Source organism: Ptychodera flava, chromosome 16 (genome assembly GCF_041260155.1).
Source record: "Ptychodera flava strain L36383 chromosome 16, AS_Pfla_20210202, whole genome shotgun sequence".
NCBI classification, from domain to species: Eukaryota; Metazoa; Hemichordata; class Enteropneusta; family Ptychoderidae; genus Ptychodera; species Ptychodera flava.
In genome coordinates, this window is record NC_091943.1 from 18,169,038 (window position 1) to 18,186,107 (window position 17,070).

General features: G+C 36.8%; 2 long non-coding RNA genes across 2 annotated transcripts; both read right to left on the bottom strand.

The window, feature by feature from the left end:
* Positions 1-1,764: 1,764 nt before the first annotated feature.
* Positions 1,765-9,849, bottom strand: LOC139114185 (uncharacterized). Its single transcript, XR_011547815.1, has 5 exons — positions 9,752-9,849; positions 7,615-7,775; positions 6,008-6,075; positions 3,059-5,669; positions 1,765-2,933 (listed from the first exon to the last, which is right to left on the bottom strand). It is a non-coding gene; the product is annotated as an uncharacterized lncRNA (long non-coding RNA).
* Positions 9,850-11,863: 2,014 nt separating this feature from the next.
* LOC139114186 (uncharacterized) lies at positions 11,864-15,007 on the bottom strand. Its single transcript, XR_011547816.1, has 3 exons — positions 14,633-15,007; positions 14,158-14,434; positions 11,864-12,429 (listed from the first exon to the last, which is right to left on the bottom strand). It is a non-coding gene; the product is annotated as an uncharacterized lncRNA (long non-coding RNA).
* Between the last annotated feature and the right edge of the window lie 2,063 nt (positions 15,008-17,070).

Sequence of the window (17,070 nt, forward strand, 5' to 3'; positions counted from 1 at the left end):
AGGTAATGAAAATACCTTCAACATCAAGTATCACATTTTCCTATGTCATTAAATAGTAAAATTGACAACGATGGATGGTACTTTAAGATGTTATTTCTGAAAACAAACCAAAAAAATCTTCTATATGGCAGCATATACGTGGAAAATTAAATCCTAGGTTGAGGATAAATGCGACCTTTATGTTTCACGCATATTTGTATACAAAATCTACTTTTTGGCGTGTAGTTTTCGGAAATGAAAACAATAGAAAGTTTTCTCTCCTTTTCAGACCCTAAAGTTTGTAATTTTAACGGTAATTTATAACAATATCCAAGTTTGTTTCGTTTCGTACTTCGGTATATGTCTCATGAAAGTGATCATAAAGGCACCATAAATGTTTTCTAAAAATAGTCATGAAAGTTCGACGAAACTTGTGATAAATTTGTAATCCATGTTTGCATTGTCAAGATTTTATATGATCTTTTTTAATGTAGACCTAAACGGGAGCCATCAGTTTCTCTGTCAATATACAATCTTTCACGATTTTTGCAAAAATAAAAATTTAATTGCTTAATTAATGGACAAATATCTGAGCTGAACTTTGTAAGTATGATTTTTGTTCTTCGTGCCGGGATCGATAGGAAATAGGGATAGAATATGAAGCTGCGCCACGCTATCGATGTACAAATAAGTTACTACATGATTAAACCAGCATAGATAGCAGCAAGTTTCCGTCACAAACGTAATATATAAATGACGGTTTTACACACACATAAATGCACACATACAACTACACACACCCACACAGACACTGATGATCGCTACAGAGAACACATGTAGCGTGAAACTCTGAGTAACGCCTGCTAAGTCCTGTTTTCTACTTGTTATCAATTATATTATATATATATATATATATATATATATATATATATATATATATATATATATATATATTATTTATTTATATATCTCTATTTGACGTCACCGTATACGAGTGTTTTTCGCGGAGCCGTACAACTTCGAGCCAAAGGAATGACTTACCTTCGTACAGTTCGTAACATAATTCTATTTAATGACTGTTTCCAAATTCTTAAAATGTTCATTCAGGGATACAAAACTGTTGATTTGTGTAGACCGATTGACTCTGCTTTCTACTTACAGTTTTCCATCACAATAAAATCACAAGTTATAAATTTTTAGTTATTTATAACATTTGACAATCACGAAGAATAGAATTAGCAATTTCTTTCCTGTACAGTGTGGAGCTTGTTTGTGTCTCAAAATTATGGTAAACTGTAACAAGTGTGGTTGTTTAACGTACTTTATTATGTTGATATCATTAAGTATACAGAGAGAAATGTCGTTTCATCGATGATGATGATGATGATGATGATAATAATAATAATAATAATAATAATAATAATAATAATAATAACAGTAGTAACAAAAATCAGAAAGCAGCGACTTGAGAAAATATGATATTACGCCATGGCTCCAATCCTTTACGTACTACCGCCGCCTATCTTAGTATTTTCCCTTACTTTCGTTTAAGTTGGCCGATTCCTTCTATCAGTTGTGGCGGCCTCTAGTGTTGTAATTTGAACATTTTCCCGCAAAGCTGGAACAACTAACATTTCAATAAGTGCTTTGAAAAGATATCCAGCCGCCATTATGATTTATTAAAATTTATAACTTATTAGTGAAGTATCTTTTGCAAAATTAGTGCCATTATCGTGCTTTTCAAACCAATTATTAAAGGGGACAGCAAGTAGCTTAGGCTTTTGATTATTTTTTTTCATTTCTTTTGTTTTTGTATTTTAATTACAATTTCTTCTAAAGTATGTTGAAACACTTACGATTAAGCTTGTCAAAATAGCGTCTTTAGATGTAAAATACGTTATATTATTGTTTACACTTCAATTATCAACAAAAACAATGCAGTTCTCATGTTCAAACTGCGTTTTTCTCGAGGGTCTATGGTACATCCAAATGCTTTGGGGAATAGAACGCCAGAGTTGAAAGAGATATTACGGTACTTAACATTGACAAACAAAATTAGTGAAAAAAATTAAAAGCTGCAGCTACTGGCCCGAGTGGACAGCTAATATATATTGTTATCAACAGGAGTGTTGAGAAGAACACGTGTGTGATGGAAGCTGTAGAGTAAAACTCTTGTACGGCGAACACTCGTCAGCAGTATATTGTAATTTTCAGTTATCGTTGAGCGGTCTTCCGTATATGATATGCGTGGCACCTGCAAGTGACCACTCACTTTCACTGACGATATTAATTAATTATTTTATAGGAAAGATTGTAATTCATATATGCCCATGTTTTCAGCCATTGAAATTATCGTGTGGCAAAGGACTGGTCACATTGAATCATGTAAGGACCTACCTCCAAGTTTACCTGGCGATAAATTGGTTGGTTGTGATCGTTCAGTCATGTTGTAGTCCTATTACTGGGTAAAAATCTTTTTTGCTCTTAAGGCTTTGGTCTATCTCTTTTGTATCTGGTATTGCAGTTTCTATATTCATCTTTCTTTTAGTACAAGGCAGAAACTAGATCGAACTCATTAACGCTTTGTCGTGAACTAAACCTTTACGTCATATATGCCCAGTCCTATTGGAAGACTAGTTTGATAAATTTTTGATAATGTTTTCGGTAATTAAATTGAAGCAACGGGCGAGATGGTAGAACGACATGACCTATGTTAGTTTTGAGTGATAACTTTGAAGTCAGAAACATGTATACAGCCTGAGACTTTTCTCTAACATGGAAATGTCTCAGTGTATATTATTAAATAGTTTGGTCGGACTTCATATTCAAGGAATCCCTTCATTGTGACACTCAATCATACGATGGAGTATCTTCCTATAAATTCACATCAATTACTTTACATTTATAACATCACAAATTAAACAAAACAAGCAGGTTGTAAAACGTTTCGACATCTACTAATACGATGGTATCACCGGGACTCGAACCCACAACGCACGGCACCCAATCACCTAGCGCAGAGGGCAACAGACAAACCGCTCGACTAAATCCCCAATCCTAGAAAGATTGGTTCAATAACCGAGCTAATCTTTGAAATTCTTACTGGAAAAGTACACACATTTCAGCGAAGTATCAAAACGAAACAACTCAATTTGTGCAGACAAATTCTACCTGTCATCCTTAGAAAACCGCAATCACACTATATACACTGTATATACACTGTATACACTGTAAGACTATATATAAAAGTAAGCTACCAGTTACTTCAGTCTAAAAAGCGTCTTATATGCAGCGAAAATATCAGATATCTCACCAATAATAACCCAGAATCCATTTTACGATTGAAAATTGACGTATCGAAGGAGTTGTCATGACTCGTTGAGGAATACTACTAAAACAGGCAAATCATTGACAATGAAAATATGGAATGATATGTCAATTAATGATTGCAGCCCAGAAACAGGCAAATCATTGACAATGAAAATATGGAATGATATGTCAATGATTGCAGCCAAGAAACAGGCAAATCATTGACAATGAAAATATGGAATGATATGTCAATGATTGCAGCCCAGAAACAGGCAAATCATTGACAATGAAAATATGGAATGATATGTCAAGGATTGCAGCCCAGAAACAGGCAAATCATTGACGATGAAAATATGGAATGATATGTCAAGGATTGCAGCCCAGAAACAGGCAAATCATTGACAATGAAAATATGGAATGATATGTCAAGGATTGCAGCCCAGAAACAGGCAAATCATTGACGATGAAAATATGGAATGATATGTCAAGGATTGCAGCCCAGAAACAGGCAAATCATTGACGATGAAAATATGGAATGATATGTCAATGATTGCAGCCCAGAAACAGGCAAATCATTGACGATGAAAATATGGAATGATATGTCAAGGATTGCAGCCCAGAAACAGGCAAATCATTGACGATGAAAATATGGAATGATATGTCAATGATTGCAGCCCAGAAACAGGCAAATCATTGACGATGAAAATATGGAATGATATGTCAAGGATTGCAGCCCAGAAACAGGCAAATCATTGACGATGAAAATATTGGAATGATATGTCAAGGATTGCAGCCCAGAAACAGGCAAATCATTGACAATGAAATATGGAATGATATGTCAAGGATTGCAGCCCAGAAACAGGCAAATCATTGACGATGAAATATGGAATGATATGTCAAGGATTGCAGCCAGAAACAGGCAAATCATTGACGATGAAAATATGGAATGATATGTCAAGGATTGCAGCCCAGAAACAGGCAAATCATTGACGATGAAAATATGGAATGATATGTCAAGGATTGCAGCCCAGAAACAGGCAAATCATTGACGATGAAAATATGGAATGATATGTCAAGGATTGCAGCCCAGAAACAGGCAAATCATTGACAATGAAAATATGGAATGATATGTCAATGATTGCAGCCCAGAAACAGGCAAATCATTGACAATGAAAATATGGAATGATATGTCAATGATTGCAGCCCAGAAACAGGCAAATAATTGACAATGAAAATATGGAATGATATGTCAAGGATTGCAGCCCAGAAACAGGCAAATCGTTGACAATGAAAATATGGAATGATATGTCAAGGATTGCAGCCCAGAAACAGGGAAATCATTGACAATGAAAATATGGAATGATATATCAATGATTGCAACCCAGAAACAGGCAAATCGTTACAATGAAAATATGGAATGATATGTCAAGGATTGCAGCCCAGAAACAGACAAATCATTGACAGTGGAAATATGGAATGTTATGTCAAGGATTGCAGCCCAGAAACAGGCAAATCATTGACAATGAAAATATGGAATGATATGTCAAGGATTACAGAATAAAGTTCATTTATTTGTAGACGTATACGATGACTTCAATTAAAAAAGAATATACGTGACGTTGTTTCCGAGATAACACAAGAGTACTGTTGTTGACATCAATTTTTACAGAGGTCAAGCGTTTTTTTTGCACGCCATTCTCACTAATACACACTTGCGGTCAATATTTGAAAGTAACAAATTTTTCCAAAAATTTCTAACTCTGATGATTTTTTTTGCACATTCTGATCTTATGCGCTTGACGCCGTGGTCTTTCAGCTGAAATGTACTGCGATGTACTCTGCTATCTCGGGATAAGTGTGATGCACTTTCAATAGAGCCAACATTGCACCGACTAGTAATGGGTGATGAAATATGTGATTTTACATTGGATAAATCGGAGAAATCCAAAGGGACCCCATCGGACATATTCTCATTGACCAATGATACATTTATAAGCATTTCTTCAAGTCCCTCCATTTTTTCAACGAGTGATAAAGCGTACCTATGCGGCACGCCATTAGTCATGTGTGAAATATCCGATAGATATTTCGTGATATAAATATCATCCGATAGCTGTTTAGTAAGAAGTGATCCTCCAGCTGACAATTTATTTGCTAATTGTTTTTTAAAGATTTCGTATTCTTTCTATCACCATGAGAGCATAACTTTGTGACACGGCAGTTTGGTCCCGGTGTACAGTTTCACTCGTTGATATCCTTGTAGAATCCTTGTAGAATCCTGTCGCGCTAAAGCCATGGCTCTTCTTTTTACTTTTTTTCATTCTGAACTTGCAACGTTTCAACTTTGTGTATTCTTTTGTTCGAGGTTTCCATTTTCTTCTCTGTAAGATAAAGTTTTGTACTCAATATCGTATTTGGTTCATCGGCGTACTGTCACAACACAAGCAAATGTGCACAGCTGTAAGGTCTTCTTCTGTGATTTACAATGCGTTGTATAAATTCGTTCCATTTCATATGTTGACCATTGTTGACTTGCTCATCAACACATGAAACTGAGAACATAAACGTGATATTTGTAGATTAAGTAAAGACATAATACAACTGAGTGTTAGACCGATAGAACAGATCATTTCTTTAGTTATTTGTTGTCGAGCAATGGCGAATATGATATTCACCAGCGCAATAAATACCCTGTGTTTAGTGTAGTAGACCTACTGACCTTTTCCGCAGAGGCAGCTGTGACATCCATGAGCTTACCATCGTGACCGTTATCGCTAGCAACAACACCTGAAAGAAAAGTGCTACATGGTTACAGAAGCTTTGCAACAGTCGCTTCACGTCTTGCATTGACAGCAGAATGTTGTTCATTATGCCTTCATTTAAATAGAGGGCTACCCGTGAAAAAAGGGAATCATGGTGATTCTTTTTGTGTACAGCCGTAGGACTGTAGGTCAGAGCCAATCAAATAAAAGTGGAATTCCAGACAACCCAGGCAAATGCACAGCCCCTCATCTTCGCTTGCCATTTCTTGTTCGAGCAGCCCAAATGCTCACGGAAATCAGATATTAGTGGCCCGAGAGGGATACTCCTGATATTTTCATACTGGGTGTGCCGCCTAAGTTGAAAACATTTACCCATGTTTATTCCAAAAATATGACCCATTGTTAGGGATTTGCTGACACACACCCGTACAGCCTTTCTATGGTAGTACCCCCCCCCCCCCCCCCAGGATAAGTGGGAGATAGTAGTCAAATAACAACCCGTGCGAGCGGACCATGACAGGCGCGCGAGTTTGTGACACGTGTGACGCCAGTTCGCGTGGCCTGTGTAGCATTTTTTGCCTAATTCATTATAACAGCTTCGCCAAACGACCTGTAAGGCACCCGTTACTTAGTAATGGATGTGTCGTGGTTTTACATGCTATTCTGAAATATATTTGTGTGTTTTTCGTGGGTTACTTTCCAGGCCCATATGTAGAAAAATATAATTTACAATTTACAGCTACGATGGATGGACAGTCGCGTAAACATTACGTTTACTTTTTTGTTCTTCGCACACAAGTTTTGTAAATAACATCGTAAATAAAAAGAACCGACTCATTTGAGTGTTTGGGGAGAACACGGAACTGAAAATTCTCGCGAGTCAGACCATAATTTCCGCTCCGCTGACCTACGCAAAAATCATAACGGGCAGCCTTAAGCTGTTGCCGTAAAAGGCTTTAAGTTTACGACGACGAGAGCTGAGGTGCCGAAATACTGTAATATCATGTTGATGATATCTGAACAGTTTAGTGTCGGTTAATACTCAACACTCCGCTGACTCCGTGTAGACGAAACATGATACAATGAATGCAGACGAATGCTGATCAGTTTTTCTGTAAAGCAGCCACTACGACATTTGTGTCAGACAGAAGCGTCTATCGAATACTAGTTTTTACTTTACATAAAATAAAAACACTGAGTCATGGATACCATACAACATATTGCCTTTCATGTCATGATTACGAGTACCAGAATCAAAATTATACAGAAAATTCAACATATCACTGCCTAGCCTGCTGTATATATATATATATATGAAGGAAGCCGGGACTAATTATCTTCATCCTAATCAAATTCAGTCTCTACAATCATGACAATAAGTAATTTTAACACTTCCGTTGTGTATTCTATCAAACACTCAAATGTATTTCTTAGTGTCTTCACTCCGATTTCAAGGGTCATGTCGTGTAAAAGTTGAAGGGCGTGCATTTTCTTAGAAGTGAATAACCTTGAAGTAAGTCTTGTCTTTCACAAAAACAGACTTCTATCATGGGACACTACATACCACTGTTTATCCTTGTATGTCCATAAAACAGACTGGTATCTGTCTGCATACATGGTTTGTCCAGCTAGAGTGCTCTCCCAATTAACTTCAGTCTCCACACCATACTTGTGTGTTCTATCCAAACACTCAAATAAGTCGGTTCTTCATATCTACAGTGTTATCTACAAAACAGTAAACGTAATGGTTACACACAGTTACGAGTGTAGTGATACATAGCGGCCGCCGCGTAGTATGCATAGAATAAAGGGCGGCGGCCGCTATGTATCACTACACTCGTAACTGTGTGGTTACTCTATTGTCCATCGTCCATCCTCTGTAGCTGAGTTTCTATCTCTGCGGTAGGCCTTCATCTGATAATAATGTGTCATAGACTTCTGACTCTTAGTTGAAGACACTGCACCAAAGTTGACCTGTTTAGGTATTGATTATTATCTACAATAAAGGTGGAAATTTGTAGACGGTGCTTGTATAACCAATAGTAGGTAAGGAATTTCTTCAATTATTGTTTACTTTTATTTCATTGACATTTCATGTATTTGTCAATACGACTGACCTGTAAGGTCAGCGGTATTTTTTAAGGACATAGTTTCTATGATTAGTGAATTTTTACGTTTAACCACTCATTTTTCTGTCATTACGTATCTTTCAAATTAAATAATACATTTGCATATGTAAATTTTTCATCCTATTTTGTCATTTTTGATTTCACCGAGTAGCTTAACATTTAATAGGTATGTTACTCAAGATTTGTACACATTTACATATATGGTTTAAATTATTGAAATCTAAAGCTAACGTTGCCAGTGTTAGTCAGAAAATATGTATCTTACTGCAACTGCTTCTATTACAGCTTTCATTTTTTGGTTTGTAAATGTCTTCACGGTTTTCGTATCCTGACCTAAATGATAGCGAACATTGACAGTATAAATTTATACTTCTGCACACTGAGGAGAAAAACATTTACTTGTCCAAAAATGTTCAAATGAGCTTGAAAATGTGAAACAATAGCATTAGTCAGGTAGCTCTGATATTTAATCCATAATTACCGAAGGTAGAATCTGATATTGTTTACCAAATTTTATTTGAAATTTCATTTTTAAGTCCCCCAGACGTGTATAATCAAATCATTACGAAATGAGAACAAATGCAGCTTGTAGAATGTTTTTGTGTCGTCAGAAAAAAACAAATCTGTTCAAAAATGAAACTGAGCATTCCCATTGGAAATGTCCTTCTGTGCTGAAATATTTATACTACACAATGAACTTGCTTTATGTGAAATTCTTCTCTGAAATTGTTTAATAGCAATCAAAGTGGTAGTTGCTAGGGATTGCCTTATTCAGTTACTTAAAATGATTACGAATTTGCATATGCAAATTTTGTAGTTAAATTTCTTTGTATTGGTCTGACGGCTCTTAAATTTGATGTGCTGTTGACATTAGCATGAATTTGCATATATGATATATTTCATTTGTCATAATTGATAAATATACTATTTCAGGAATCTTTGCTAGATGTTAAATGCTGTACATCGTTTCCATTCATTGCGCGGATCGCCGAGCTATATCGGCCGCAAGTTAGGTTGACGTTGAGTGATCACTCATTCTGTAATTTGCATGTGATCTGCGTAGGGCAATAAGCGCGGGAAATCCAGCGCTGCGCTTTCATGACCTGTGACAAAACTTTATCAACGTTTACTATATATCTATTTTACTCTTCAAATTTATGGACATGTTTCCAGCATGCTCGGATTCAACTCAGATTTTAAATACATAGCTGATGTCTAGTGTAACATGATGCATGATGACCATCGTTCACGTTTAAATTGTTTGAAATGCAACGATTAGAGACCAATTGAAATGCAAAACATGGTACAAACTTAAAGCAGCGTAAAGCTAAGAAAGTTTGAAATGGGGCGTCATCTTCATTTGCGTTCCTTTTAACCAATTCTAGCAAACTTTAAATGGGTACACTCGAGCTAAACAGTTGGATAATATGTCGACATAAAGTAAGGGCGTTCCTTGGTTAAAGATAATTTTAAAACACAAAGCAACAATAGTATTTGATTCAAAGTAGGCGTGTGATTGTCATTTTAAACTTTACCGTATTCGTCGCTACCAAAACCTTTTAACAGACTTACCTCCTTTTTCAGGCAATCTTCCCGTTGTTTGACTTTTCCAAATTGAACAGACAAAGAAGTAGGAACGTTCTGACACGCCGTTGCTATTCGTGGAATTTCGCGCGTTCCCTCAACGCATGCGTTGAACATGTGTTTTCCCTCCATCCCTTCCTGAACAGACTGAGAGTTGAACCAAGGTCCCTCTATGACCGTGGTTGAAATTAAAATAAACAATTCAGTTCTCCGGAGGAAATTCAATCGTGCACGGCAGTTAAGCGTTTGTCCTAAGAGTGACTCTATGAGCACTGGTCTGGCCCCTTCTACCGTAACAAGATAGTCAAAGCAAAACACTTCACATAGAGTCTGGTATATAGCATACATAAATTAAGTTTGGTTTGGAAAACGCGTGTTAAAATCAAATTTCAAAAAGTAAACTCCCAGAGCAATGCAATGCTTCCGGCCAATTCAATACGGCGTAAGAGGCCTTTGATAATTAAAACACGAACGTGAAAACCCGTCACGAAAATCTTCACATTCTGATACGTTATCTTTGTCTGCATGTAGGGTGCGCCAAGTCACACTTATTGTACTCTATGGCTTGAAACCATGGAAACCATGTGTATGCATGATAATTTGTACTAATTCTCGGTTCGGAGTTTGTTTGAAGAGTGTATTGTTCAAAACCAATTTAATCAGTTTATGATATTTTTGAGAAGTTCAGATCACAATGCCATCGTCTAATGAAACGAGAGAAACTCATTGTTTATTTAGAGAAAAAGAAAAGAAGGGAAGAACTAAATGAATGCATAAAAATGAATCTAGCTGTAAACTTCCGATGGCATTACTGTTTTTTCGAACATGCAAACAAACTCTGTAATGACAAAATGTTAGAAACTATCCTAAACTATCTGAAAAAGTTTAACGATCATTATACATGTAACAAGAAATGTCTCGTAAAACCAAAGAAGACAGACTGTGCGGACCACATACTAAAGTGGTTTAAAAGTCTACATAAGAGCAGTGTTCTCCTGTACACATCCATTCAATGTTTGAGAAATAAATAAGACGCAGTGACGGTATACCACGAGAGGTTTGGCCAATTCATCACGAGCGATAGTGAACTGGTCAAAATTGAGTGGTATACTCGCTGCTAGTGTAGTTTATTAATGTTATGTCATAATATTAAATTGAAATTTGGAATGAAACGTCAAAAAGGGGATTTTCTCTAGCTAAGAGCTCTTGCATTTTCCAAATGTGTTATATCGCGAATATAGTATGGATATTTCCCGTCTCGACCAATCAGATCGTAGTATTTGCGCCATTAATACACAGTTATAATGTTATTCTTGATACTATAGTGTAATCTTCTATTGATTTACGAGTATACGACCGTAGGATTTTTTCACAATCGGTTTGATTGACCTATGACATTAATATTTCACTTCAGATAGATAGATAGATAGATAGATTGATTGATAGATAGATAGATAACTTTATTGCCATTATACACATGCATGTACATTAGGAAATTGTTGTGCTGTCGTCACACAAAACAAAACAACAATATATATTACATGTAACTAAAATCACTTTCAAAACTGACTATAAAACCAAAAAAAGTAATTCGAAGGAGCCATGAGTAAAACATAATATAAAATCTTATAGATACAGGTAATAAAAATGCAATTGCAAATTAAAAATTGCGATCTGAAAGTATTTGAACAGCACGTGGATAAAAACTATTACTAGTGCGGTATTCACTTTAAAGGACCGATAGCGCCGTCCAGAGGGGAGTAATTGAAATAAATCATTGTTTGACCAAAAAGAATACACTGAAGAACAGTTTCCGTGAAAGATAATTCGAATGGATGAGTTCATGGTTCTTACAGTTCTAGTTCCGTTTCGAACGCAGGATCTTGTTGAGAAAGAAATCGCAATATCAGCACATAAAGAGTGAAATCTGTTTAGGTAACTACGAGGAAGTTCAGAAGTCATTCTTGTGGATTCACTCCCAAGTCTAATATCATTTCTTTTTCGAGCAGGTAGCCCTCATTTGTTTTTGTTGTTGTTGCATTGTTCTGAACGGTCTGCTCGAGTAACATTACTTCACGCATGCGTCATGACCGAACTCTTCAAGAACACTTGTTGAAGTGCTGATAGAACAATATACTGAATGTCTTTGTTGAACTAGCTTCGTGTGCTCAAATTTCTAAATCAAGAAATATGTAGTTCTCATGTGCAGAATCTATTTATGGATCTTCAGCACATTTCAACCATACCGGTGCGTTTGATTGATCTGTTCCGTAGTTTTGTAGCAGTTCGGTACCTTCGTGGATCCGATACTTCGCTACAACCACCAGCCTCGCCTTCCCTTCTATTTCAACACTCACTCATCACCACAAAATTGCACGTGAAATGTGATGGTTCAGCCATGCACCATGATTAATGTCGATTTTCCATGTGGTTTCTGTAATGACCGTCGTTACCATCAAAGTTGCATGGAACACACGAGATAATTATATCACCAATTATATCACAAACTACTTCAGAACCATCTTCGTGTGTTCGAAGTCTAGCATAGTTTGCAAATGAGTGTGAACTGCGAACATTCGCCAGTGCCTCTTGTCTTGTGCCTGACGACATGATGGATGGTGTCCTTGAGGTCATAACTTGGAATGTAAACAAATGGATTGTGTTTCCTGTATGTAGAAATTTCAATATAATTCTTATTAGACTTTCTTAGATGTTAGGAAATGGCACAAAATGCATCGATGATTTACATCTGAGTATCTCTCATGTATGCTGACATTTTAAGTTTATCGCAAACTTTACAAAAGTTTACAATTGTACTGTCAGAAGTGGGGCAATAAAGCCATTAATCGTATAAAGTCGACACCAAGCGACCTTTTCACTCCTTCATGCCTGCCTGCGAAATAGGTCACGATACAAAGCAGAGTATTTTTCTGTTGAAAAAGTGAAGTCGAGATTCCTACTCAGGTCACTTGAAAAATAACACAACCATATGGAAATTTAAAAACCTGACACATTGTATTTCAAGGTATGGAGAACTTTTACGTTGGTCTCTAAACGTTTTTGCCTTTGATAGAGAATCGGGGTCAGAGCCGCTTCAATGTGTTTGATAACTCGTAGTTGACAGAAATTGGTTGTAAGTGCCAATGGAAATGATGCAGAATCTGAAACATAGGATCGAACACCCTCAAATTGCTCTTTCCCGTACATATTCGTCAATGTCAGCGCTAGCACCGTGGCAACAATTTCAGTTGAATTTATAGGAAGGTGTTAAAAATCAAGCCAGTATCTTAACATTGCAACATATTGGTGTTCAATGTGCCTAAACAAATTCCACGCGTTACGGAGGTTTGAACAATAAAATAAATTACAGCGGTTTTGAAATTGCATCATAGCCAAAATGAACGCACAAGACGCATATGCACTTTTTTAATTTCATTACATTTGCATGTGCGTCTTGTGCATTCATTTTGGCCATGATGCGGTTTCAAAACCGCTGTAATTTATTTTATTGTTGAAACCTCCGTACCGCTTGGAATTTGTTAAGGCACATTGAACACCAATATGTTGCACTGTGGCTTAGAAATCCTCACAGTTTGCAACTGGCCGGCATATCACATAAATTAGCTCCACGGATTCGGATTCCTTCAGGATGTTTGTATGTGTTTAAAATGATGCCACTTTTCCACAGTCGTTTGTTTTTCGACAAGTGGTTTAAAAACTCATTCAAATTATGTCGTTCATTCATTAAAGGTGAAATCAAACTGATAAGGAGTAAATTTTCTTTTTTAAATCGTAAGTGACGGGGTAAATCACTACCATATAAACAACGCTAACAGAAATGTTGGTTTGTCTTTTGAAATGTTGAAACCAGTCAACATAATTATTTGGAGCTGCTATGGAGTTCCTTTTACAACCTGAAAATTAGGCCACTAGTTTCCATCATATATATCTGCGTAAAAATTCGGTGCTATCTTTCTCTTCCGCAATTTTTCACAATTATCTTTAAAATATGGTCGTTTAAGCAGAATTTCTGAAGAATTTATCAGCGAATTGTAACAAAATATTTACAGCGGTACTTCAATTTAATTTTTTCAATGAAATGACCACCACAGGGTGTGTTATATTTCCGTCCCTTTTGAAATCGCACTGTCTTGCATTTTACTACACCAGTCGATATCACCACTTATATTGACCAATGTTGTACATTTATCACACACTGCAAACTTTTGAAAGTCGCCTCTCTCAATGCCGAGAAACAATCTAATTTGGTACATAGATTTTGGGAACGATCGATATCAGTGTGAAACACATTTGTCACTATCAAATGTACGTGGTACGACTGAAAGCAAAGTCCAAATAAAGAGCACCAATGTTTGAAATGTGCGGTCACTCACAAAACTGTACGATTTCCACAAACACAGAAACCATAAGTCCACGTCAGTAATATGGGCTTCTAATTAATCTCACAGTCTTTCCTTCAAGCGATGATACTGGTTTCTTTATGATTGTCGTCTGATGATGACCACATCTCGGTAACACCTGTGTGTTCTTCGGTGACATTTTCATTGCTTACATCAGTGGATGAAATTCCACTTGACAACAGTCTCCTTGGTACAACAGCTTTTTTCTTTATGTCGAGTGTTTTGCGTTATTTAGCGAGTGACTTGGTATCTGCAAGAAACGTGTCATGTTAGTATATACATATATCGATTTCTCTCAAAAGTAAATTAATTAATCATGTTAACAGTGAATTAAAAAGAACTCCACACGGCAAATTGCATAATTCAAAGATTGCAAGGTACATTCGCAGCGTCTTACATATATGTATACTTTTGCACAAACATAATGATTTTCGATTTTGAAAGATACCTTCACTGCTGCTTGCCTCATCAGAATTAGTATCGCTGAACGATGTTGTGGAGTTAGATGAAATGTCTGAGAACTCTTCTTCATTTCTTTTACGAAAGGATCCCTGTTCTGTTCGTTTTTGGTGACGTTAAAGAACAGAAATCTGTGATTACTATAGGTACTGTAAGTTAGTCTCCTGTTACAATGGTCGCATTTTCGATATGTTTCGTTATTCCTCGGATCCCTCAGTTTCGCGCCCATTCGTTTCATGACATTCAGTTCTGGAAACAAACATATTAAATGCGTCTGAATTATGTGATTATTTTCTATATGTTTACACTAATCGAGGTATAATATAGTATACCTTGGTCTCCTATATGACCGCTTTGTGCGAGATATACTTATCGACAGGGTACACGTAGCTCTAAAATCACTAGCAGCAACGATTTAGAACGGAAACAGGCCTTCGCAGCAGGTATGTTAGCTTTAATTCTAAACAAGCTTTTTAAGTCGCTCGATTTGGCAACTTTCTCAACATATAACAAGATGCCGATCTTATACTTTTATAATTAACTAAATTGACTTTTTTTCGCTGGAACTGAGACGGGGCCGACGCTTGAAAAATGACCATGTAAATGTTTTGACGTGTGCGTCAGCTGAAAGTTAATGGGGTCTAATTGGTAATGTCAACACAGTTTCACTTTTCGTTTTTGTAAATCGAAGTCAATATCGGAAGCCATAAGTAAGCCAATGAGTAAGCCTGGTTTTATCAAGCAGATTGGCATCATTCACTAAAGTTCCCTGCATTTAAGAGTATATTCCGTGAAGTTCCCTGCATTTAAGAGGACACGTGTGTATAAGAACTATATCAGCTGCATCTGTAGATATAGTCAAGGTCGGAATTCTAGCTGTCTCATTTTGACTCAACACTCAGAACATTTCAATATTATAATTGCATAACGCAGTAATACCATGGATCAGATAACGGTATCATTCGACTAGGGACTGTAGCTCAATGAAACGGCATATCAAAATTGATAGAAAGTATAATTTTGGTAATCATGCAAAGTACACAGCATGTACAGTGATGAAGGCTTCAAATTGTTATCTAAATTTTGAGTGCAGCTAACAGCTAGCCCCTCCCAGGAAACTGTTTGGATTAACCCAGTTAAAATTGGAGGGAAAGTTACATGCAGCCTATTCCATTCTCAGCCCACTGATTGGATGTGCTATGACCTACTTAGAAAGTGGAGGAAATACGACTTCAGAACTAGATATCGATAGCTCTCGGCTTGGAACAACATTATAGAAAAAACAGCGACTTTGTGTGTTCTTTTCATCTTAATAAGCTCCTTGCAAGTCACACAAGTTGAGAAATTCTGAACCCTACATTAGTATGATTCACAGAAATATCGAGTTCTACAAATGATAAACACGCAGTCGGGACCGAGGTTGCCTCTGTTAGTTCAGTAGCGACGAGACCTTAATGACTGATACTCGTTCAGTACAAAGTTCTGGAACAATCCTGTCGATTCTTCTGATAACAGTTCAATATCATCAGGTAAGTCTGACAATTAAATTGACACGTAAACTTTCCTGTCTAATTTGAAGGCTATGCTAATGTCTGTTTTCTATGAAATCGCGGTCTTCGCAATCGTCAGACTTTTGATTGGCTTTTGTTACTTATCTATCAGACAAAATACAAAATGGATGTCCAAATACAATTTTGAACTTCCTCTTATTGCAGAAAACGCGAACATTGGCAAAGACATATGATCTCGATTGCTGTACATGATGAAAACAAAAGACTGAAGCAGTTGAAGCGGAGAAAAAGCAGTTGATGGCAAAAATTCCGAGCGGCAAATCCCGGAGACGCAAACATAACATCCACGTTAGCTGCGAATGTGCGGTAAGGCAATCCTTTCCCGCCAATTTCTGCTCCACTGTACAGTATTTGTTCACATATACAAACGGGTCAACTTGTTATCACTGAGCACAAGTGTGAGACACACGTTGACTGATGATGGCCACCATGACCTTTCCCTTAGCGTAAGGTTAATATCAAGAAGGAATGTAGAGAAACTGGCATGAGACATATGGCGAACTGTGCTATTTGTGACAGCGGTCATCTGATGGATACTGGAAAGCTGGAAACATGTCATTGTAAAACAGTAATCTACTTCGTTCTATAGACCGGGCCTGAACACGTTTCGTGGTTCTTACAAAAGTGCAATTTGCTGGTAAAATAATACTCATGGAAAATTGTCAAAGACGGTAACTTTGCCTTAGAAGGTGTTTCGTGTTATTGCAAGATTTACATAACAAATATTGATAATGAGAGAGAGAGAGAGAGAGAGAGAGAGAGAGAGAGAGAGAGAGATGAAAGGGAAATGGGATATGGGAGTATGCCTTTACGTTTCAGAAACCGTACTATTGAATCAATAATAAGAACACGATTG